The 25790-nt window shown below is 42.0% G+C and overlaps 1 protein-coding gene across 3 annotated transcripts in view; it reads left to right on the plus strand.

Moving 5' to 3' along the window:
- Window positions 1–4588: 4588 nt before the first annotated feature.
- LOC126391644 (zinc finger protein 516-like) overlaps window positions 4589–25790 on the plus strand; it is a 56784-nt gene continuing 35582 nt past the window's right edge. The window contains exon 1 of one of the 3 annotated variants that reach the window (XM_050046535.1): window positions 4589–4665. The gene's annotated coding sequence lies outside the window, so the exon portion shown is untranslated. Of the gene's footprint in view, window positions 4666–6161; window positions 8168–25790 lie in introns of those variants that run through there. The other 2 variants (XM_050046534.1, XM_050046536.1) reach the window with 2 other exon arrangements.

Raw genomic sequence — 25790 nt, forward strand, 5'->3', positions numbered from 1 at the left:
GAGAGGACTTTTCAACAACCCCTCCCGGCCTTACACAGAGATACACAAAGTACACACCCTGAACTAACAACAACAGGAGTCAGCCGTTTACCTTCATTTTTATCCTCCCTGCTGCTGCTGCTTCTGCTGCTGAATTAGTGACTATAAGCATGATTTAACGATGTTTGTGCTGTGATGTATTGCCATTTTTTTTATGTCTCCCATTTTATGTTGATCCAGTGACGCAACACCGATTTGTGTTGCACTGGGAGCTTTCTGCAGGTGGATGTTGCGGCCCAGCTGAGAACAACGCCGCTAAAATAGCATGAATGATTACTCGTGTGGGTGGATCCACCCTCACTTCCCCTCCCCATCCTATGGAATTTGATAAGATGGAAAGGAAAAGGTGGTCAAAAGGGAAGAAGAGGAGTAGAGGGGAGGGAGCGGGGGGAGCAAAATGAGAGGAGATGTGAAAAATTTAAAGAGGAGAGGAGGGGAGGAGTGTAACCAGGAAATAGATGAGATCCAAAAGCTGTTTCAGATTGAGTCAACAAGATAGAGGGCGAGAGAGTGAGAGTGAGGGAGCCTCACTTCCTCCTGTAACTACGAAGAGGTAAAAGAACCCGGTGCCTCTCAATTCAAAACCGTTTGCATTCATTTCGGGAAACCTTTGTCCCTATTGAAACATCACCTGAAGAGAAAGAAAGAGACACTGAACACAACACATTTCACAAAGCTGCCACCATTTGACACCATTAACAGTGAAAGAGAAGAAAATGTGGATCCAAGATTTATTTGTTTCATACCTACAAAGCACATTTGACTTGAGCCAAATTATTTTCTGTTCAACTGAATTTAGAGAGGTGTGGCATCAGAGTCCAAAAAGGCTGTAATTTGTCTTATTCAAAGGAGGTAATGCGATATCCCATAAATATTTCACATTGTGTGGCAAGATGTGGGCTTCTTCCTCCTGCTGCGCCGAGATACTGTATTTGCTCATGGGCTGGTTAGGCAACAAAGCACCCCCCCCCCCCCCACCCCCCCCACACCCTCCCTCGCTCCCTCTCTCCCTCCCTGAGGTATCTCCTTGAGGGTTCTCCTTGCACTCCTTTGCCAGCTGACAATTAGCATGCGGTCGCTAATGCACTACAAACTAATTGAGCACAAGGGGGCTGAAGGTGTCAGTCACTGGAGAGGGCTTGTGATGGCTGCGTTACCTAGTACCAAACACCAGAGCCATTTTAAGATGAGAGCAGTATCAACTTTATTGAAGCATTTAAGAAAAGTGGGTCATAAAACGAGCACAAATGAAGTCAGAAAAGACTGTGTGAACGCCTTCGAAAAAGGAAATATTTTATTGATATATATCAGAATTATATTTTTATGCAGACAGTGTGATAGAATACATGGACAATAAATTACCCTATGGTTGTTGCACAATTTAACACCAGTACTCAAAGTATATCAGCATTTTTTTCCCATTTTATTTTGATTGCAAAAGGTCACATCATAGAGTGTGCAAAATCCCTTACATATTTTTTACGTAAACCCTTTTTCAGTTTTTTATTTGCATGTACATGTGCATGTGCACAGGAAAAGGGAAGAGCCATAATGGCTGTGGGCTGCAACTCAATCCTCGGGTAAACTTTCAGTCCTCCACCCTCAGTTCCAGGAGTATGCTCTTCCTCCTGCACAGGTCTAACACATCTTTATACATACACATCTACATTCACCCGCATATCCACATGTATAAAACCTACAAACCCATATGCACTTCTAACTCAGCAGCATTTTTCAAGTAACTTATTTTTCTTCTTTTATTAAGTACAATTCAACCTGTGGTCTAACATGCACACACACCACATCCCGTAATATAAATCAGTGCTGCCGTTACAACAATGCACATCCTTGCATTTGATATCACGGGCAGCTATTATAAGAGCCGCCCCGAGGTGTGCGTTTGTGTCTGCCACGCACCAACGAGCAGCTATGCATGCAATAGTGTGCAAAATGCATGCATGCATTGTAGTGTGCGTCTGCACAGCTGGTACAGTAGGTTTTTAAAGGTGAGGGTTCACTGAGGTATGTTTTAAAATGCTGAGTGGGTGACCCTGCAGACTGAAGGGCGTTTGACGAAAGACAGGGAGGCTTCTCTGCCGAACGGCTCAGAGAGAAAAGAGAGAGGGAGTAAAAAAAAGAGAGAGGGGAGAGGACACCTTGGTGTGTGTTTGGCCTGACATTCCCTCTGACTTGGAAAGCAGGAGTGGAGAGAGAGAGAGAGAGAGAGAGAGAGAGAGAGAGAGAGAGAGAGAGAGAGAGAGAGGGAGGCTGTTTTAAAGACTGCTCTCTTATAACAGGAAGTATCTGAACAGTGACTCACACACTACAGGGAGAGAGAGAGAGAGCAGGGAGGCTCTGTTCATTGTGTTGTAACGACGTACCACTAATGTGCTGTGTGTTTGTTATTACGTTCATGGGTGTGAGAAGAGATTTTCTTTCCATGCATGTAATAAGGAGCGTCAGTTGTAAAAGGAGTGTGTGTGTGTGTGTGTGTGTGTGTGTGTGTGTGTGTGTGTGTGTGTGTGTGTGTGTGCATGGGAGTGTCACATTTGTCAAAGCGTGGAATGACGTCCTTAAGTAGCCATGTTAAACATATATCTTAATGTGTGTGTGTGTACGTGTGTGTTTGTCTGTGTGTGAGGAAGTCCACATGCATGTGCACGGGTGTGGGTGTGTGCGTGCGCGAGCAGATCACATTTCAAGAATGCAGGGCTGCATTTTAGTAGATATGGGTGTGTGTCTGTGTGCTGGAGGGGCTACTAGTGTGTTTTTATGTGTGTGTACAGCTGAGCAGATCATGTGTCATCAAGGACATAACGACTTACTTAACAGTCTTGTACGCTCATCTGCACGGGCATGTATGCACACATACAGATGTGTTTGGATATCAGCAGATATTTGAGGAAGCAGCGATGCATTTTAGGGCTTACATGATACTCATCGGTCAGTGTGTAGGTCTGTGTTTGTGTGTCTTCAGTATACGTGTGCAAATGCTAAGGGAGCCCCCGTGGAGCTCCGGGGGCTGCATGTTTAAAGCACTGCCGTTACAATTCAAGGGCTCTTTGCTGATAAGATGTCTGTGTGTCTTAACTCACTGGCACATCACCAGTCAGCAACATGGCTCCCTCTTACTGCACGCATGCTGAGCAAACAAGCCTGACCTCTGCACACCCACAGCAACGCCGTGGAGTGACAGTTATTACACATGACTTCAACAAACAATAAGCTGGAGTGCATCTTAACAGCAGTGTTGAAAAAAATCTGCTCTTAATGCCTGGAAAATGTATACATTTTGGGGATGTTATATGTAGATTGTGACAAATTAAAAGTGTTGCAAAAGACACTGATCCATAATTAGATTAAATCAGATTTACTGGCTGAATAACCACAGTTGCTCAAACATTTTTGCATCACTGAGTTATCACGTTTATTTTCCACGATTTTCCAGATATTCCAGTCCTGCAAGGGAGTTCACTTTAACTCTCTTTTTGTCTGGCATTTACTCATCTTATGTAACACAGAACCTTATTAATCAACTAACTTTTTCTGGAGCACAAAATGATGTTTTATTAGAGCTACAACTGGCAGCAACATGTGTATTGTTACAATGTTGCAGTTATTATGCGATTAACTTTCGAGCATAGATTGACCTTGGGTTGTTGTTGCTGTTATTTTGTTTGGCATTGTCAAGAGTGTGTGTGTGTGGAACAGGATTGAAAACCTGCTCGACTGAAAATATAGTGAGACTGTGGTCATGCATTCCGACGGACGGTATCAAAAACAGGGGAAACTCTGCCTGTAGAAGTAGGACAAATGTACATTGTTTGAATGCAGTTTCATTTTCTTTCAGGGCTTTTCAGCTTTAAAATCAGTGTCTTGATGGCACAGGATGGTAATATGATGGTTGAGTAATGTAACAATGGATTTATGTGTGTTTCATATTTATATATAATCAAGTTATTTAGAGTTTAATTTAGTAATATGTTATTGGGATTCTGCTCATTACAATGAGATAATGCTACACTGCATTTCCACTTAAAATATTTCCCCCTCACAAGCAGCTGCCTGGGTGTTGCAACAGGGTGGCTCAAGGAGGATGACTCCTCAGCTATCTTTATAATGACACTGCTTTGAATGACATCAACATCTATGACGTTATCCTTCAGCTTTGCCTTTACATGATTTAAAATATCACCAAAAATCGACATGGTGGACACCCTCACACTCTTAACACACTTTTTTGAGTCCCTGGCAGTATCAACAACTTTTCGCTGATGAGACAATAGCAGATAGTTCCATTTAATGCGGGAGAAACCATTCGGCCACGGAAAAGGGGTGTCAGGAAATTAAGGAAACACGCACGGAGGCAACAAGGTAGCATTTTTACCACGGTGGTTGCTGTGGTTGAAATCAAACATGTGAGTGTGTGTGTTTAATTTCAACGCGAAACGTATTAAAGATATGGAAATAATCGCCGCGAGGAATCTCTGTCCACCCCCGCGGGACAGAATGGACTCGCCCTACTCAATCATGCACTTCAGCATACACTGCAAAGAGCATGCTTTCACCTTTAGGATTGTCTGCGCTTCTTGAAGTCACCCTGGATTATTCTTTTGGATAAAGCAGGTACGCACATTTCCTCCTCTCTATACGCAGCGTAGCAGCGGACCACCTCCCGGGCTGTGAATGGGCTGTAGGTGGAAGGCGGTTGTCGGATCTTGATTTATAAATAGGTTACATGCAGGCAAGGGTGTAGTGGTTGATTAAAGAAGAGGAAAAAAATCTCGTATGACCTCCTGACGGTGATCATCTCAAGGCACAAGAGCGAGAAGTGTGTGGAATAATCATTTATAATTCCCACTTTTTACAGGCGTTTTAGAAGTTGCAGCAGTTTAATGATACTTGAGATAAATGTGAGTCGCTGGACTTAATGTCAGGCTTTAAAAAGATGCCTAAAGTCAGTTATTCTAACAAGAAATGTGGGAATAAACTGAGAATGGCCGGAGTCGTAATGCTTCCTGAGGTTAAGCAAACTTTCCACCAGCTCACCATGGGCTACACACTCATCTCTTCCTTGAGTAATTTTTTTTTTTTTTTTTGGACACACACTCCTATCACCGCAGCATCGGACAGACAGATTTGTGGTAACAATAAAAGTGTGAGAGGGATAAAAAAAGAAATGGCACAGTGCAGGGATATCTAGAAGATGGATGGATATTTTCTTTTTTTTATTATTTGAAAGATTGTTTTATTCGCACGGAGACAGACACACAGGGTGGAGGTGGACGTTAGGGAGGGGTGAAGGGGGGGTATATCCATATTAGGAAGACGTGTCCTACATAATAGACATGGCACAACTGCCACTGAGCAAGGCACAGGTGCCAGCAGCCGGAACTGCTCTTCATGTATTTAATATGAGGATCTGAAACCGCTGGAAGATCTCTGCNATGTGGCGAGGGAGGAGTAAGGGGAGGGGGGGGGGGGGGGGCGGGTCGTGTGTGGGTGTGATGGGGTGGTGAGTGGGTGGGGGGGTCTGTGCATGTAACTTTTTCCCCCCTCAAATGATGATGCACCTACAGGATGTGAGCCTGCTGTTATGGCAGAGGGACACAATGGGACTAAGCTGCGCGGGGGGGCTCGTGCAAGACAATCCGAATTAATGACGTGTTCTGCGACCTCTTTAACTCCACTATAGATTGACTGTATATATTCTGTTTATTCTGTTTGTGTAAATAATCTTGTTCAGTTTACAATATATATATGTATATATATATATTTATTTACGTTTATGTTTGTTAATAATTCCTGTTTATTTAACTATATATTTGTAAATACTATTGTTTAAATTTCTTATATTTTCACGTATCTTTCCTCTCTTGCAAGGAGCACCTGTAACATAAATAATTTCCCCTCGGGGATCAATAAAGTATTTCTGATTCTGATTCTGATTCTGATTATAGGACGTGTACGTACAGGTGACTACCAAAATGAGGGTATGTGGGCAAAAGTGAGCCCGATTACAGATAGTGCTATCTACCCCCCCCCCCCCCCCCCGTGCCAAAAACTCACGTCTTTTTACGCACGGAGCCGAGTGCGCATGCATGGTGGAGGGAGTGCTGGTGAGCTGGGGACAGTTGTTCAGCGTCGCCTCTTCTCTTCTCTTCTGTGGACACTTTAGACTAAACACACACGCACATGAACACAGCAGCTGATCCCGCTGATAGGAAGCGATGGAGACATACATGAGACAGAGACGTGGTGAAATGGTGTGACCTCTGTTATGTGTGTGGACTGAGGTTTGGTGACAAACTTTTCTGCTTCTCCTTTTTTTCTCTCGCCCTCGATCTTGTCCTCGGTGTTTCACTCACACACACACACACACACACACACACACACACACACACACACACACACACACACACAGGGCTTCTTTCCATTCGTGCTGCGTTCAAGTGCTCCCATAAGCTCCGATATTTATATGATTGAATCGCAGGAGTTTGATCAGAAGTGTCTTCTTTATCTGAGACAGGAAAGGGAGCCGTACTCTCTGATGTGACTTTAGGGATGTCGGATGGTCACATGTGTTTTATCACAGGACCATGTACGTGAGCCGTCTCAGGGCACTTCCTTTAAATAGGTGAGGGAATCATGGGAAATGGAGTGGGCACAGGTCCCAAACAATATCCCTGGAAAAAGTCAGACTTCACTAAATTAATATGCATTATATGCAAACAAAATATTACATTCTAATCTAAATCAACATATTATTTCTATTTTTAGATGATCTATTGATTGTTTTTTAAACTTTTATCGATTAATCTACTTTAAATATTAAAAAAAGGACATCTCTACAGTCTGTCATTGTTTTCTCTGACCAAAAGTCCAAAAATCATATTCCACAATATGACAACTTGTAGAATTTGGAAGCAGGAAATGTTCAATCAATCAATTATTTACTCATCAAAATAAATTTGCTGATTAATTTTCTTTTGACCGCCCAGTTGAGTAATTGAGGAATCATTTCAACTCTAATGACCCTTCCTTATAATCAGTGGTGAAATGTAATGAAGTACATTTACTCAAGTATGATTTTAAGGCAAAACTATTTTATTAGTTAAGCTTTATGCTACTTTATACTGATACTTCCCTGCATTTTGGAGGCCAATATTGTACTTTTTACTCCACCACATTTATTGATCACTTTGTAGATTTAGATTATTAATATAAAATATGAGTCAACTAATAAAGTGTGATATATTATTATAGGTTAAACAACCCAGCATTGACAACAGAATGAAAAAAATGATTTCCCCTAGTATATAAAATTAAAAATAAATAAATAAATAATTTAAAAAAGAAAAAAAGCTCCACATTTACTTGCTGCAACATTAAACTGTTGTACACATGAATGCACCAGTATTATAATCCAATAATATCATATATATAAGTCTGAAATGAGTCATTATGCAGAACTAGTACTTTAACTTTCATGTTTATGCTAATAATTTTGTTAAATTTGAATACTTCTTTCACAATAGCATATTATTAACACGCCCAGTATCCCACAATGCAATGCCCTCATCCTGGACCCCTGATTCAAGACACATAAGATAGGTAGGCTATATCAAATATTAATTATAGATAGTGTGTACGCAAATATTGTGTTGATAGAGATAATGAGCTAATCACCATACTGGATTTACCCCGGAATTCCCACCGTTTGCCAGTTTTCCTCCCCGAGTGGCGACATTTCCGACAACACCTGAAGGCAGCGCCAGTGAAACGACAAGAGACAGGAGCGAGAGACACAGAGAAGCAGCGCGGGGAGCAGAGAGAGAGAGAGAGAGAGAGAGAGAGAGAGAGAGAGAGAGAGAGAGAGAGAGGAACCTGTACTGTTGTCTAACACAAGGAGAGAGGAATTCACCACACATCATAATAATTCAGCACCGTTTTCTCCCAGAGTTGAACCCCGGGTCGCTGTTGTCAGTCGCCGCACTGGAAGATACAGTGTGTCTCCTCATATCTGTGCCGGATCTGGACTCTTTATATTTGCTTTTTTTGGAGAGCTGCACCGGTCCTTCTTTTTTTTTCTGTGAGTGTGTGTTTGAGCTCAGCGGTGCTTTAACTGGTAAGGAAGTGACTGTATATAATTATCATTGTTTGTTATTTTGAGGGTGCGTTCATCGGGCTGCTGCTGCTGTAGCGCGAGCTTTGGCTATTAGTACACACTCTTTGCTTTTTAACCCAGTGCTTTCCTTTAAGAGTGTTAAAGAGGACTGATTACAAAAAACGGGCAGCAGAAGTGCATGTGCTACACTGGAGACAAGGGTCATTTTGAGGAATGTTTGATAACAGAGTGGAACCTTGCGCACAAAGAGCAATCATATGGCAAATTTAGGAAGGGTGAAGTTCTTTAAAGGAGTTTGATATTGATATTACAGCCGACATAACAGTGTTATAGAGTATCACAAGAGCGCTTTAAACTTCCAAAGCAGCAGCAGGAGTGGAATTAATAGCCATGCCATAGGTGATAATAGCAACAGAAATCCATAAAGGTCACAATAAAAGCTATTAAACATTAAAGATACCTATTATAGGTATATTATGGGATTGTCATGGGGATCCTCCCTCAGGGGCAGGCTGGAGTATCAGAGGAGATAGTTATGTAAAAGCAGAGTTTGCAGTACCGAGAGAGAGAGAGAGAGAGAGAGAAGACAGTGCGCGCGTGCGTGTACGGGCGCGCGCACCCGTGTCAAAGCACGCTCACATTCATGTTGTTTATAATTTAAGGTATTCAAATGATGTTGAGAGAAACTTGGGCATTGTGTTATCTGGTGTTGTTGGGATTTTGGCTTCAGATAGTAGACTGACACACACACACACACACACACACACACACACATACACACACACACACACACACTCACTCACTATGACATTCCTGTTGTGTGCACTTGAGTGAGTTTGGTGTTTTTTTTAACTTGGTGATATGAACATTGTACTCTGTGTAGTATTCCAGTAGTGATCTTTTTACAAACTCACAGTGAGCTTGGGATCATCAGCTGTGAGCTTTCCGTACTTGACAGCATTTCTCCACCCTCTCCTTTGATATTGTCTTTCTGTGGTGCTCTGTCTTTCTCCCCAGTTGTGTAAAGATACAGTGTTTTCTTGTGTGTAAGGTCGCATACAGAAAGAGAAAGAGAGATAGAGAGGGGAGGGAGGGAGGAAGAGACAGAGTGTTGTTTTGCAGACAGGATTACATTGTCTCCCCTATGTCAGATTTCAGACATTATGTTAAACATTTCTTTCACAGCCTGCTGCTCCCACTCTGTGGTTATTCCAGCGAATGCAACACTGCACAACAATAAATGATCCAACTTCCCCAAATTGACTGTTGGATAATAAATAGTCCTTAAGAGCGCCACCTGTTCTCCAACCCGTGAATAGAAGAATAGATTTGAAGGTAAACACATTTAGTGTGTGTGTGTGAGGCTTTTGGGAAATCGTAGGCAAATTCTTCAGCGCTGACAGACTTTAGGTCATGCTTGTTTTTTTCACGTGTGTTTAAGGGAAAGCCACAGTGTGGGTGTATTTTTTTTTTCTTAGATGATTATGTCATACAAGTGTCCAAACACTGTCTGAGATCACTTGTTGAGCATTGTCAAGCGAAGCAAAAGAGGACTAGGCCTGTGTTTAAATGTGACATGCTGTGGCTATCAGTTGACTTTAACAAATGTGATTCATGTTGGATCAAGCTCCTGCCGCAGTTGCAGAATGGGATTTGTTTTTTAATAGAGCCTGTCGCAGATGCCTCATATTCACCAACAGATCCCTCGAGAGCTCACACATGACTCGAGCGAAGCTTTTTGTATTTGATTGCCTTCCACCCTTGTGTCTCCTTTCATACGCTGAATAACTGCCGCATACATTGGGCTTTTGTCAATAGGACTTTTTGTTTGTCTTTTGTAAGCAGCTCGTGTGCTTACTTTTCCATCTCCGCGCTTATCGTGATCAAACTTTCAACTCTGCCATGACTGTTTATCTCCTCCAAAGACCTTTCTTCTTTTTTTTTTTTTTCAAAGTTCAACCACCCCTCGCACACCCCCACCCCCCCTTTTTCCTGTATCTGTAGGAGTAAAATTAGCAATTTAATTTTTTTTTTTGTCTTCTCCCTTCAGAATGTGGAAGTGTTTTATTGGTGTGGTGAGAAACAATGAGGACAAGGCAGGGCTTTGTGGTGGCAGAAATGCATTTTTAACCCATGTGAATGAATGGCGCCTCACATTCCACAGCAGCAGGCCCTTTACTGAATGGCAGCACTAACTCGGCTGTTTTCATTACTCATTACTGCCTTGTGCCTTTTCACCATGGACATAGTCATTTACCTTCACCAACTGAGAGGGGGGGGTTCAGCACTATAAAGACTCTGTCATAGGAGATTTTTTAGGTAATATTACTGAGCTATATTTGGGGCAAACTTTTTTTTCTTTAACCTTTTCTTAACTAATTGATATAAGTTGGTGGTTCTGCTCATTTTGCCTGACTCAGCAGTTAATATTAAAGCTGCTATAATAAAAATAAATATCAAAAATGGATCAGATTACTGTGTGTAACATGGAACGTGTTGCTCAAAGTAGTGAATGCACAGGAAACAATCACCCAGCTTTGCAGTTCCCCTCAGTTCTACAGAGATCTATGGCGACTTTCAGGCTATTGTTTTGGTTTCTCTGCCGTGCAACTTCACTGTTTTGTTTTTCCAGCAAAGAAATTCTCAAAATAGCAAAAGAGGCGTGACGCCGGCATGTAACACAACAGCCTCGGCCCCTAGTTTGACGTATAACATACACATCGGCAGCGCTTTGTAAACAATAACAATGGCATCAACATGGCAATAACAAATCGTTTACCATCCCTGTTATATGGCAGCTGACCTCGTTCTCTCCTCGGAGGGGAAGGAGCCCCTGGACCTTGTTTTCCCAATGTGCAGACATTTTCAACGGCTGTTCTTCTTCTTTTAGTTAGCTGCTAACTGCTATCACGCAGTTTTTAAATCTTCCACGGTGGATAGCACGTATAACACGTCATAAAACGTCACACCTGTGCTGCCCATGGTCGCTTTCTGCTGGTTGTCTCTTTTATACAGGCCTTGTTTTGGCACTGTTACTATCTCCAATGCTACCTTAAAGGTGAGACAATGCTGTCCCCCCATTTTATAATTATTGTACCTTTTATACAGAACAGTGAAGCAGCATAATGGCTTGTATGTACCATCCTTCAAAGGAGAGCGCTTGCTTTGTTGGTATGTGTTTGTCTTTTGTGGCAGTAGAAATACTACAGTAATTATAATCAAAAGGAATCCTACAGATCTTGTAAGCCAAGATAAACAAACTGACTGAAGACAAATACTCTGTTGCTGAGATGGGGAGATTGGCTTTCTCTCCACTCTCCACACTCCCACAAATGGGCCTTTTAAGTGGCGCTTCCAAAGTACCGCACAACCCTGCGGCTAATTGCTGCAGCGCCATATTTAGTGTGAATGCAGCCTAATACTACAGTATGTCAATGTTGTCGTTACAGCTTGTTTCTGCTGCCCCTAAGTGGCCAAGAGATCCCGAAATGCAGGTTCAAGAATAGTACTGGGCTTGTGATCAGGGTCGGCAAAATAATCTTTTTCTCTTGTTTTTTCAACAGGTTTATATTTACTCCTGCAGGTGCATCTCCTGGTTAGTATCTCTGTACTGTTGTGGTTAATGGGAGTGGCTTAAGTGTGTAGATCTCCTGTTTTTTGTAATGAAGTACTGACGAGTGTTAGCATGGACCGAGGTCTCTGTGGGTGGTTTCCAGCACCTTGTGGAATTCATGTCTGGAGGAGATCCAGAGCGAGTTAGTTGCATACTTATGTCATAGATCAAATCCATTCAGTCCTTTTTAGAGTGTAGTTGCTACCCTGCTCTGACTCTTGACTTCTTCATCTCTATCCAAACCGCCCATGTTAATGTTGGGTGGCTCTGAATGAGAATGAATATGAACAAAAGCGAAGACATCAAGTCACAAAACAGACACTGAGTCAGTCAGGCTGCGAGTCCTGTTCTTTCTGTTCCTTATCTCATCTCTTCTTAGATCGTATCAAACCTTCCTACATGAAAGCAAAGATGTAACTGCCTTCGCAGGCTTAAATAACTTTCTGTGGCATATTGAGGTTGGATTATGGAGAGAGGCAGCAAACAACAAGTGCAAACCCATTTCAACAGCTGTTCCTTTTTTGGGCTATGAAACAAAAAATGGAAATACTATGGAGTCTAGTGTCTGTTCTGTGGTGACGGCATTGATTCCCTGCTGCATGGTGGGGGTTTCCACTCTGAAAGGGCAATCTCTCTGTGTTAGCCTAGAAACACCAAGCTCCTGGATTAAATTATAAATGAGCCCTCCATGGGAAACATATTGCTTACTGCCTAGGATAATCACAAGGAATTTACATTTCCTGCTACTGTCATCCTACGCATGTTCAGTACATGTATATGTCCATTTACTAATCACTAAAACATTCTTGGTAGCTCAGTTTTCATGCAACTTTGCTAACAGGTGGGTAGTTAATCCTTTTATTTGGGTCACACTTTCATCCTCCCCACCCATAAGGATCAATAGAGGCTCTGCCAAGCCCAGAAGCACTGTCCAGGTAGTGAGCTGTGGGGCCTGATAGCTGTCTAAATTAGACCTGAAGAAAATGATGTAGTAATCGGAGGATTAAGATAGGAGCAGGGTCAGACTTGGTGGGGGGTAGGGGAGGTGGGGGCGGGGCTCAGGGCCCTTTTAGCCTTGGCCCATGCTGGTGGGGAGAGGGGAGAGGAACGTGGCATTGGTGTTGCATATGTTTTGGTACTTTTTCCCAACAGCTGCCAATAGTTGAGATTTCATGCGAAGATTGTTATCATCATACTTACCATCATGAGAAAAATTTGTTGTTTATTTTCACCAGAAGTGGCGGAAAACCCCTCTGATAGAGCATGCCATCGTGGGACTCAACTACTCCCCTATTAAAGCCATACTATGTGGATATTTTCAGACTAGTTGATCATTAGAGCTCTATGCAGACTTCAGATAGAAAACAGTATACATATAACAGTGTGTGAATATAGATATATCTGGGGCAGTTTATCAAGTTTGGAAATGTGGCTGTCACTGCAGTCACAGACTACTACTGTGCTTAAAGCAGACAAAACAGACAACGAAAAATCCTCTAAAAGACAAATTGTGTAAACAGTCTATTAGCATAAAGGAGGAGATGTTCAGAAATTGAAGTCAGTTAAGGTAAAGAAAACTTAATTTTGTTCACTGTAATCACTTAATGTAGCCTCATACTGATGTTTTTGAATAACAGATAAAAAGATCACAGTGTTATTTATACAGCCCCTGTTATTACCCAAAGGAACAACAGCTGAATGTGGGTGTGGAAACAACCCACGCTAATTAGTTGTAGGCTTTTTTTTTTCCTCAATAAACATTGCAAAAGGCGACATTGTAAATACATCACCATATTTTCCATTGTTTATCATCGGCAGTTTAATGCAAACAGTGAGTGACAACACACTCATTAGTGTAAATAGAGCTTACATGAAATAAAGTTGACACTAAATGTTGAAGTAAGAACAAAGGGCACATTCAATGTTGAGATCACTAGTCCTGACTGTTTTAGTGATGAAAGAAGAAATAAATGTATTTTAGAGTAAGTAGTTAGCCAAACATGTTTTTCTCTAATTGGAATATTGTATCTTAAAAGTCCAGGGTGATATATTGTCTCCATAGGGAGCAGGTCCTCATCTACAGAGTACGCCATGTTGCACTGCCATGTTTCTACAGTAGCCCAGAACGAACAAACTAAACTCTGGCTCTAGATAGGGCCATTTGTGTTTTTGTGTTTTTATGTTTTTGCATCAGCCACCCTAGCCACTCCTCCGCGAAGAGCAGCCTTGGAAAAACACAGATTTTTTTTAATGTGGAACTGCTTTATAAAGTGCTTTTTTGGCAGTTTCAATCACTAGGTTCATTTGTTTTGGAGAGGAAGAGATCTCTACAGATAATTCGGCTCCCAGTAAAAACCTCCTGAACATGAACATTGATGGAATCCTAAGCAGGAGAAGTTTCAGCCACACACTGCTCCTTTTAACTGAACTAAAAATACTTAAAAAAGTGTCAATTAATAAAACATTTGATATGTAACAGATATCAAAATTGGCAACTGTGCTAAATTATTAAAATACAGGAAATTAGTGCAAGTGTGTCATGACTTTTTGTGTTTGTGCATGAAGCTTTTTTCTCTTTATCTCATATATACAATATTTGTTTTTTGACTACTTTGCATGGTCAGACTGTTACTACCACTACTAATAGAAAATGCACCAGTAGATAATAATTTCATCTTCAGTGCAAAGGCTGGAAGCATCATTTAAATGAGAGGTGGACCACACTGAGTGGCTGATGATCTGATAATCAGGGATGGGTATCGACCCCATTTATCAGTACAACTCTGTTTGCATTAAGTGAGGACACTCGCAGCAGCCCGGGCCTGCAGTGATGCAAGCAGCCTCAGAGCTCCTCCTGATCCCATCAGATGAATTGAATGCGATGTGTTGTGTTTTTTTTTTTTTGTCACAGAAAGTAGAATTTCACTTCTGACCAAATGGATGCCCATTCACTACATTACAAGCTGCATTATCCATCACTGGCACTCATGTTGATTTTCCATCTTACACATTATTGATGATCCAATGAAATAACAATCACGAACACACAGCGCTGAGCTGAATGTGCAGGATTCATTAGCAGTGCTTATCAGGTTGGAGCTGACATAGTGATCATAGTTAATAGATTTTTGCCTGCGTCTGTGAACCGACGCTTGGCATTGTTGCTGTGATTGCTGCGGGATTAAAGAAGAGAAATAAGCTTAGCTGGGAGAAATAGCCCAGAGAACCACGTGGCTGTGATCAGGGATTGAGAGGCAGAGGGAGAGAGAGAGAAGGGGAGAGCTGCCGGGGGAAGGAACAGCACTCTTTGTCCAGCCCAGATGTCACCATAGTAGACTACCATTATTGATCCACTGCTTTACACACACACACCACAGGCACACACATGCACTCATACCTTAATTAGAAAGCATTAAAATGGGAGTTTAAAAAGGATAATGTCAATTCTGTTATATTAACACCTTTTAGCATTGATTCACCCTTTATTTTACAAAATGGATGTTTCAGTCTGTATAAATATTTTAACTAGGATCACAGAAAGCACTCTGATGAGTTGTAATATGGATCCGGTTAAGCTTATTTTGATATATCTTACGCATCACGTTCCCTTATCATTTGTAAGCCCAGCCTTTCTTGCCTTTGCTTTCTTTCTACCTTATCAGTCTAGTCTATTTATCTGCAAGACTGTGGCCTTCTTTTTGACGCACCACTCGATGGCACACAAACTCTGCATGTATGTTTTGCAGGGATGACGGCTGGGCTCAGTAGGGAGGGAACATGGCACCCAAACTTAATCCAAACTCACAGCAGCCCAGAGGGCATTAAGGGTGGGTGGGGGTTGGGTGAACTGTTTCCGAAGCAGAGAGGCTCCTTTTTAGCATTCACACCGGTCCGTTCCAGTTAATAAACACACTCCTAATGGGAATGAAAAAGTCTGCAAACATTCAATAGTTCTAAAATGATACATTTTTGTGGTTCTCTCCTAAGAAAAAATGCTCACATGCTCAGGAAGTCATGCCTTGTTGCAGCTGTTTGAGAATAAAGAGAAGAAGTTGTTAGCATAGGTGGTGATGGCCAGTGTGGCTGTGCAGACAAAGTAAGGAGTGTCACCCATGGGAGCTCGAACAGAATAGTGCAAGATATACTACTACTGTTGTTACTCCATTTGAGTATGAAAACAACTTCCCCCAGACTGTGTCCACCTCAACTGCCCCACATTCACCACATTGTTAGCATCATCAATTAGTCTGTAAAAGTCTTTTCTCTTTTTGGAGTCAGAGAGAATGGAAGAGAGTGGACGTAGTTAGTGCAGTTTGAAGGCCAGTGATGTTGCATGTCTGACCAACTTAGGGAAACAAGCTGGAAAAGTCTCCAGGCTACTGCAGCTAATCATTGAGCCCACAGAGGAACTGATCGTTAGTCGCTGATGTCAGCCTAACCTTGCCGCGATGCGCTTTAGCAAATGTTTGTGTGCATGCACGTGTGTGTGTATGGGAGAGAGGGGGTACGGATGGATGTAAGTCTGGATTTAATTCTGTCAAAAATGCTTTTCTGATCATTATAGAGGAGACATACATGGTTACTTTTCTCAATTATGGGATTACAACATAAAAATACAACAAATTCATGCTCTCAAATAACTATGACTAAAAGCGATTGCATTGCTTTTTGAATGAGCTGAACTTTTGGTACAGCGCTGTCATTGACGTGCCTGCATGTCATTATTGTTGTGTTCTTTTGCTGTGAGAAAAAGAGGTAGTGCAGACCCACTCATATGGAAATACAGGGGGCAGTTTGACTTCTCCTTTGCTTCCAGAAACTGTTGGCTGTCTCAAAGTGAGTCAATGGTACCAAGTGACCATATTTGTGCAATGTAAAAGCTTTATTATGAGCCAGATGAAAGAGCTAGAAATTCCAAATTAGGGCAAGACTTGTGACAGAGATACTACGACAGTCTTACAGTCTTACTCGCTTTGTTTTTGTAAGTAATATGCTACTTTGTGGTGGAGCGAATGCACAGGAGTTAGGAAACAGGGTATAGGAAATAGTAGAGGGGGTCTGACAGGGTCAAGCATGCCTCAGGGTCACTGAGGACAGAGGTGAGGAGGAGGAGGTAGAGGAGGAGGAGGGTCGCCCAGGGGCTAATGAGCTCACCCGAAATCCACATGTGGATCAAAGATACAGTTCCACTCCAAGCGTGAGCGCAAGATGAATGCAAGCTCAGTGCAAGCACAGGTTGCATGCTGTATGCATCTATCATCTATTCTGAGGGTTTCTGTTCAGCAAGGAAAAACAAGTACAAGCTCATTCTTCCTCATTTTTCATTCCTCTATCTCCCTATCATATTCATACAAACACATTTCACAAAGAACGGCTGTTACAGACAGAAATAACACAAATACTCTCCCCTCAATTACTTCCTTGAGCGATACTTGACATTATGCTTTTTCAAGCAAGTAGCTTTGTTAACGTTGGCATTTCTGGTTGACATATTAGATGTTTTACATGATATTCAAGGGGAAGTCCACCAATTTTACACATCACAGTCTGGTTACAGGTCTTGGGGAATACTACTGCATATGGAAACTACATAAAGCCCTTTGTTGTTCCAGATAGAGGTGCACAAAGTCTGACAGACTGTTAGTTATGAAATGTCTTTGTATCTGATTGCAGGCTGTTGAAGGACATTATGAACCTGTAAGATAAATGTGGGATTGTAGTGACAGTGGATTGCGCATGGACGCTATGGGCAAGGGTTAAGCAAAAATGTAAATTAACTTAAATGGATGAATCATTTGTCATTGGTTAATCCATTCATCCATCCATCCATCCATTTTATGCTCCCTACCAGGGTTCCGTTTCCCATAATTTGATTACTTATATCACCAGGAATTATTGTTGTGTGCAGCTGTAAAGTACTGAAAAAAAGGGATCCGATAATAAATAATTCTAGGCCATATCATCCCTACTGGTTTTCCATCATTCTTGGCTGGCATGATCGTGAAACAGGCATTAAATTGGATTTGATGTGGTATTTAGGATGCCTGAAAACATCTTAAATTTAATTTGGTGACCCTGCAGAAACCCTGATTGTGAGTGATGTTTCTTTGATTCCAGTGTTTCACATTGAAAGTGGAACACAATAACTGTATGTAGTGTATGTATGCCATTCTAAACCTGGAGTGATTGCTTGTTATATACTGTGTATTTACCCTGTTAGGAGCAGAGAAACACCAGATTTTTACCTCGTCTGGATTTCTGCTCCCACATTATGTTTCCTGCCTACCTCAGTTCCCAGCTGCCTCTCTATCTGTCTATTGCTCGGGGCCTTGCAGTCAACTACACAGGGAAGAAGAGACCAAAGACAGGGAGCTTTTTAGTACCCCCCTCCCCACCTTCCCACCACCACCACCACCACCACCACCACAACACACACAACCCCACCGCCCCACATCCACCAGCAGCAGCAGCACCACCACCACCACCTTTTTCCATTGGCTCTTGATGTTTTGTAAAGAATCCCCCCAGCACACTCACACCCTCCCTTCAGCTACCCCCCTGGCCTCAGTGCCCTGTTCCCACATTGTATCCAGATGTGAGGAGGATAGTTGAGGGGAGGAAGGTAGGGGCCCCTGGTAGTGCCCCCCTCCACCCCCAGTCCCAAACACACCATCCCAGTTAAACACATCCCAAGACTGGAGGTTTTGCAGTATTACCAGCTCAGAAACAAAATATGTGAGACCTGCAGAGTAGACTTTAATTTTATTCGCAACCTTGCAACTTTCATTTCAGTATTCCATGATGTTTTCAGTTGAGGATACAGACATCCACACACAGCATCATAACCCTCCGTATCACCTTGCTTCGACGTTTTTTTCCCCTTAAACTAAAACCATAGAGATGAAAATCTGTTGCTCTTGAGGCAGACTGGCTGTGATCATCTAATCCCTGGCCGTAGAACTCTATTTAAAGAGCATAGCCGCTAATCCCATCAGATTATACCTGACCAACTCCACAAAATCACCCAATTAATAGTCTTAAGAATGGTCACAAAAGCCAGCCTTCCCTAAAAAACACACCCCAATAAGTCGCATAGAAAAATCCAACCCATTTATGGAGTCTTAATCTAATACTAAAACAGAGACGCGGGTGGGACACAGCCTAAACATGGCCGTGACTCCTCATCTAGAAAAAGACTTGACAAGGGGAATTAAAAGAACATCATGTCATTTAATGTGTTACTTTGCGCTAAACCACACTGAGACCATCTTAATCTGTACATTACCACCAAGCTACAGATGCTATGGTTGTACCACTCTGACGTGGTTATTTCAGGTTGCAGCTGCCTGCTGCACATTCTCCAATATGACTTCTTGTAAATGCATATTGATTTTCACAACTAGGTTTGAGCCTGGAGTCCCGCAAGCAGTTGGTATGCTTAGGTTTAAATACCTGGACAGCAGGCTCCACAGGCATCATTGTCCCAGATAGATCTGAGGTGGTGGTGTGTGTGCTATACTTGTATGAATTAGGATTTTTTTTTTGAAGGCTGGTACTGCCAACTCATTAAAAGAAGCAGTGGGGAATTTTGTGCCAAATTTCAGTATTTTTAAAAATGCCATTTTTCATATTTAAACCTTTTGAGGAATTTCAAACAGTCAGACTGGGAAAGCCCTTGAAACAGCTTTAAATGCAACACTACTATGTTCATATGTTATTATGTTAAGTTGCACTATTAATAGAGTGGGACTAGTTCAAAATTCAAATTCAACAAGTGTGGTATTGATTAACCTTACAATTAATATGTCATCAATTGAGATGGATCTAACAATACAGTCTGTACCAACAATATCAGATACATAACAGTCTGTCTGATCTGCAATAAAGGCCCATTGTCATCTTGTTTCAACAATCAATCTCTTGTGTGTACTGTATGACACAAGTTTGGTTCATAATTGCAGCTACAGTATTGACACAGTGCTTGTTCTGATCCTTTCGTTACATCTCAAACCATAGTGGATGTAATTGCAATATTGATTACTGTCACCATCCCTGTTCTTTCTCTGTTAGCTCAACCCACGGCACTACTTGATTTGCTTATCTTAGATTCATACAAATGCATGTGAGTTAACCACAATACGCTCTCTTTGTGTGTCTCTAGGAGCGAGTTGTCTCCATTTTTAGTAACCCATCCCGCAGTCTTTGAGTCTGGGCCCAGCACAGTGTGTTGTGTAAAGCTGGCCCACTGGTGCGATGTGGAGAGAATGACAGTGTGCATAATCCTCTGTCGCTTATTTCTTGTGTAACAGGCCTGTCGGTGTTTAGTGGCGGCCGATTGGCTGGTTGGCTGCCTTAATGGCTGTTTTGCTACCCGGCTGATGCAGGTAACTCCCGTTGGAGGCGTCTGATCTCTCCAGGGGGAAGCTGCGCAAACATGACTGCTTGATGCAACATTTGCTTTCTCCTGTATTACCCTCAGCTGCTCCTCTGAATTAATAGCTCAACATTAAGTGGAGTGCAGAGCAGAGCTGATATTCTGGTATATTCTGATATTCTTTGCACAAACTTGACAATGAATACTACTCTTACCGTAAATATCTAAAATTAGCATTTAATTAAAAAGCATTTTGTTTATGGTACTGCTAGTATTACTGCCAATTGTTGACCAAACACTGGCTCTAGATAGGGCCATTCAAATTTTCACATTGGCCACCATAGTTAGAAGTTCCTCCATGACAAGAGCATTGGGAAAACACTGATTTTTAAATGTGAAACTGCTTTTTTAAGTGTTATTACTGGTTTAAATCCCTGGGTTCTCTGGGGATAATCCAGCTCCTGGTAAAAAACCCCTGATCAGAAAAAAGGTGAGCACATATTAAATTATCAGAGGAAATAGGTGAGCACTCATGAGCAGGTGCTAGGGTAGCGACCTGTCTCCGACATCCCGAACAGCATCCGAGAAACACTGATTTGTAACGTGAAACTGCTTCTTTCAGTGTCTTTACCAGTTTAAATCATCTGGTGTGTTTGTTTTGCATTTTGTTTTTACCTCTGCGGATAAATTGGCTCCTGGTAAAAACCTCCTGAACAAACGTTTACGAAATTTTAACTGGGAGAAGTGTCAGCTGATTGCAATCTGCCATCTTCACCACTAGATGCCACTAAATCCCTCTAAATCTTACACACTGTTCCTTTAATGAAAGCCTGATACCTAATAATTACTGACATGGCCCGATTTATTAATGTAAACATATCTCACACTATTTCCTTCCTCCTTTTTGAAAGCCCACAAACTGCATTCAAATTCTGACACCTATTTCCTGCTTTGATGTGGCAGTCTGTGCTGAAGAGTGAGGAGAGGCTTACAGCTGCCTGCCAACATTGCACACTGCGGCTTGTCCTCAATATTAGGGTCAGCCCCAGAATGACCATTAGTAATTGATTATTGGTGTCTCATAGTAACTAACACAGAGCAGCTACAGAGGCTTGCTACTCTACTGCTCATTATAATAACAAATATTATACCAAACTAAAGGTAATTTAAACTTAATGGTGTGTTAGTGTCTCCTAAAGTGTTTTCAGGAAGTAAAGCCAAAAAAGTGCCATACATATACATGTGAAAGAGTTTTACAACCCCTGGCTATACCCTGTTTCGAAGCCTATATGAAGGACAGTTTCCTTCATTTAAAATAAAAACTTGTACAGCTTTCACTTGACAGCAATTTGTTACCATTAATATCCCACTGACATCATGTAGCCCATTACCAGACAGGCTGTCAGCCCCACATTAGTGCCACTGTAGGTGCTGCATGCTTCCAGATGTCGATCTGGTAAATCCGCTACTGTCTAAACACAGTAACTGGTGCAGATCGGGTTGTGCTGGTGAGTTTATTGCAAACAGGCGGGTTGAGGAATGCTGCTTGTTTACCGACAAGATGCTGTGATCTGGTTTTCTTAAACCCACCTGCATCAGGAGGGAAAGTGAAGCAGAGGAACGGCTGATTCAGCGACATAAAGGAGTTTATTCCCCTCTTTTTGCTGCATTTACAGTCCTTCAGCACATCATTTTCATCAGATGCCTTTGGATGTCACTCAACTAAGATTTTCCTATTTTGAACTTTATGTGTGTCATTTACGTAGGTGTGTTCGTTGTTTGTCATTTTTTTGCAGGGAAACTTTTCACACAGCAGCCGATGTCATTTTCAGTAGCTGCTTTCATGAAATTGGCTTTTTCCAGTCAAACCTCTGGAGACAGTTGTTTTCAGCCTTTCTAGACAGTGATTTTTTTACTTTTACTGGTACTTGGGCACAGAGATTGGAACTGCTAACTCTTCTTTCTTTCTTTGATTTTTTAATGTTTTTAAACCGAAACATCTGTCAAAACAGAGGAAAAAGTAACTCAAATTTTCTCGAAAACTCACCGTTTCCCACACACATCCACCCACCCTCGCACAAACACACCTACACACAATCCTGATGCACACACACGTGCTGTGCATACTGTTGCACACGTTTGCTCTGTACAGTGTGGGTTGAATGGGGGCTGAGGGGGGGGTAAGAGTGTAACTATACTAGCAGATTGTCTCAGTAGGACTATTGGATGAATGTTGAGAGAGTGAATCTTTGCCAATTTCCTGTGCTGTTGTTACACTGCAAAGAATATCTGTCGCAGCCAGCCGTGTAGTCTGGTATTGAGTGTTCCAATCATGCTTGGTCAAAGAAAGTTTGAGTGAGAAAACAGCGGACAGAGCTAATAACCAGAATGACACATTTGTTTTTTGTACCCTTCTTCTCATCAGACAGCGGTGATCAATAGTCCCCCCAAAAAAGTCAGAGTACTCCTGTATGATGGACATTTTCTGCAGTGTGCAGCCCACGGCCTGCATTTCTCTCTTTTTCTTGCTCTCTGTCTGCCTCAATCTCTCAAATCTCCCTCTCAGTCAGCTCTTATTATCCCAATCTATCTCCTGCCGTGACTTTACATCACTATTTACCACTTATCTTCCCTCTGCTGCCCTCCCTCTCATTATTTGCTCTGCCTTTTCTACTCTCCTTGACATGCACCTCTTTCCCTCTCTCCTCGGATGCTGCCTTGTTTTCCCTCAGTATTAGTTTAGAGTTTTTTTTCTCTCCACTGGGGTGGGTTAACAAGCCGGCATGATTTCATCAATGTGAATCAGTCAGCCTGATAAGACGTGACCCAGATGGGATCTCCGGCTCTTTTTATACAGCCATCCATCATGACCACGTAGCCGCATAAGCTCGCTCTCACGGTAATGCCTGTCAGCCTGTGTATGAAAGAAATGTGTCATGTAGCTTCAGCGCACTCTCTAGAAAAACTCTGTGTCCCGTATAAAAAGCCTAACAACGGTTGTTATTCTCATCTAGCAGCCCCAGTTCCTGTGTGGGGCTTTTTCTTTTGGCTATGAAATCCTGGACAGATGTTTCAGCACACACTGGGTCACACACAAACAAAAACACTCCTAGAATATTCCTTGAGGGACTTCTGATGGCCAGTGATGAGTTTGTGGCGACCTTATTGAACTTTGTGGTATTTTATATTTCCTATTGTGTCATTTTATTATTTTTATAATAATCCCGCGGGAACTCAAAGTATGTCTGTCGGACATCATAGTGACCATAAAGGCGACTTATTACAGTGGATGGTAAACTTGTTTGTTGTATGTCATTTAATTTAAGACTTTTTGGGAACTAAGATCAAGATCACGCTCGTAAACCTTTATGTCAAATATTCAGCTAATGCCAACATCCTGTTAGCTTAGCTTAGCTTTGCATAAAGGCCGGAAACAGTGGGAAACAGCTAGCCTGGCTCTGTCCAAGGGTAACAAAAACCACTCTCCTCTAAGGCCCTGACACCAAGTGTTGGTGAGCGTCTGTTGTCCTAGTTGGTGCAGTGTGCCTCTTGTCTGCCCCTGTTGGCCCCCGTTGGCATTTTTGACCATTTCATCATGTTATATCTGAGTCAGCAGAGCCCGCTGATCAGAGAATTCACTCTGATTGGCAGTTTGTCTCAGAAACAGAAGTGAGGAAAGTAAAAAAAAAAACAGCTAAAGTCAAGATGGAGTGAGATGAAAACAACTTGTTATATGAATTAAAGTTATGTATCCTTAGCCATTGAGCTGTTTAGCAGACACATTTCATTTATGTGATAGTTCACTACTGCGCGGTAAATATGCTTTGTTCTTTCTCTGGTCCTTTTTCACAGGGACCGCCATGTTGTTTCTACAGTAACCCAGTTTTCTCATCAGCTACCGTAGCTCTCCTACACACTTGGCAAGTTTGCTTTCTCCAACTTTGCTGCTAGATGCCATTAAACCCTACACATTGGACCCATAAACTATAATATAAATAGAATTATTGCTGAGATGTAGTAGCCTGGGAACCAGAAAAATCTGCTAGCATATGTTATATTTGCTCTGGCAGATCTGTCTTGTTTCCTCCCATTCATACAGATGTCCAGCTGGCCCCTGATCAGTTGGGCTTGCCTCACAACTGTTTATCCAATATGGGGCATGTTTGAGACGATGACTGACAACTTGTGGAGCCGTTGCACTTAACACAAAATACGTGATAATGTAATTTGTGACACTTTTGTGACACTACAGCGAGCAAAACTACCTTAGTGAAGAAGGGCACTTTTGAGGCATTTTCAAAAACAACCAAGATGGCTACAGATGTTGTCGAACTTTCCGTTGAAGTACTATAATTTTAAATTAAAGTACTCGTTCACAGACATATTAGCCCCATTTCCACCAAATACTTTTGGTGTGGTACCTATGGAACCAAAAGCAATCCTTCAGACATGGTTCCTAGACCTTAGGTCCAGTTAGCGTTTCCACTGCAAACTGTTTCTTAAATGTGAGTGGGGTTGTTGTCACTAACTGCTCCATACAGCAATCACCGTAAGTCTGCGCTGCACAAACTGTACTAGAGTAACTGTCCACTATTGACCAATCAATGGACTGACTGTGTTCACAACTCTACCTTTTATTACCAGATCTGTGTTCTAGGTACCCCAACAGAGGGGTGACCAAAATGGAGACAGTTCCAATGGTATCATCCAAAACTTTTCACCGTGGAAACAGAAAAAACGTGTACTGTGCTGAACTGTACCGTGCCATAATGTTTGGTGGAAATGGGGCTATTGATGCTATATTATCACAGCTCATCTCTGCACGCTGTAGTCTGTTTACATTTGTCCGCCGCTCAATGCTAAGTCATGTTTCTTTGCCCTGATTGACTATCCAGTTTTGTCCAGAGGCATTTTGGTCAGCAGCCTTTGATAATATGCCTTGAGATATTTTGCAATATTTTGCACATTTGCGATTTGTGTGGCAATGTCAGGCTAGAAAATTACACTAATAGAGCTTCATTGTTGATTTAGTTTATTTAGGTTTGTACCTCAATAGTGACGTTTTTGTGACCTTATGCTCTATGGTAGTTTTATCTTATAATGTATCACAATAATTGTCCTTTAATGTTTCTATGACAATCCTGTATGGATTTATAGTGCCTACATGTTGCACCCAAAGGTAATTTAGAGTGAATCTACACAGCTTCTGCTTTTTATTTACTGTGGTAACACACACATTCACACATATGCACACAGAGAGGGTTCAATACTTAATCCAGTGTACTCTGCGCAATAACACATTTTCCAGGGGATTCAATTGGATTTTACCCACAGGTTACTTTGTTTGGAGTTGTGCTCCTTTAGAATGTGTATGTGTGTCTTTTTGTTGGCGTGTGTGTTTGTACTTGAGAGCAGTGTGTGAACCACCTCGCAACAACAACAACTGCCTGTTGGAGCCCACACATTCTCTCTGTAGTAGAGCCATCAGGAGATTTCTGTGGAAACCCTCCCATCCTGCCTGCCAGTGAGTGTGTGTGTGTGTGTGTGTGTTGTGTGTGTGTGTGTGCAGGCGGTAAGGAAGAGTCAAAGGCAGATCTGTTGCCCTGTTATGTTCTCATATCTCCTCTTGACAACTC

The sequence above is a fragment of the Epinephelus moara genome, chromosome 6, assembly GCF_006386435.1.
Source record: "Epinephelus moara isolate mb chromosome 6, YSFRI_EMoa_1.0, whole genome shotgun sequence".
NCBI lineage: Eukaryota > Metazoa > Chordata > Actinopteri > Perciformes > Serranidae > Epinephelus > Epinephelus moara.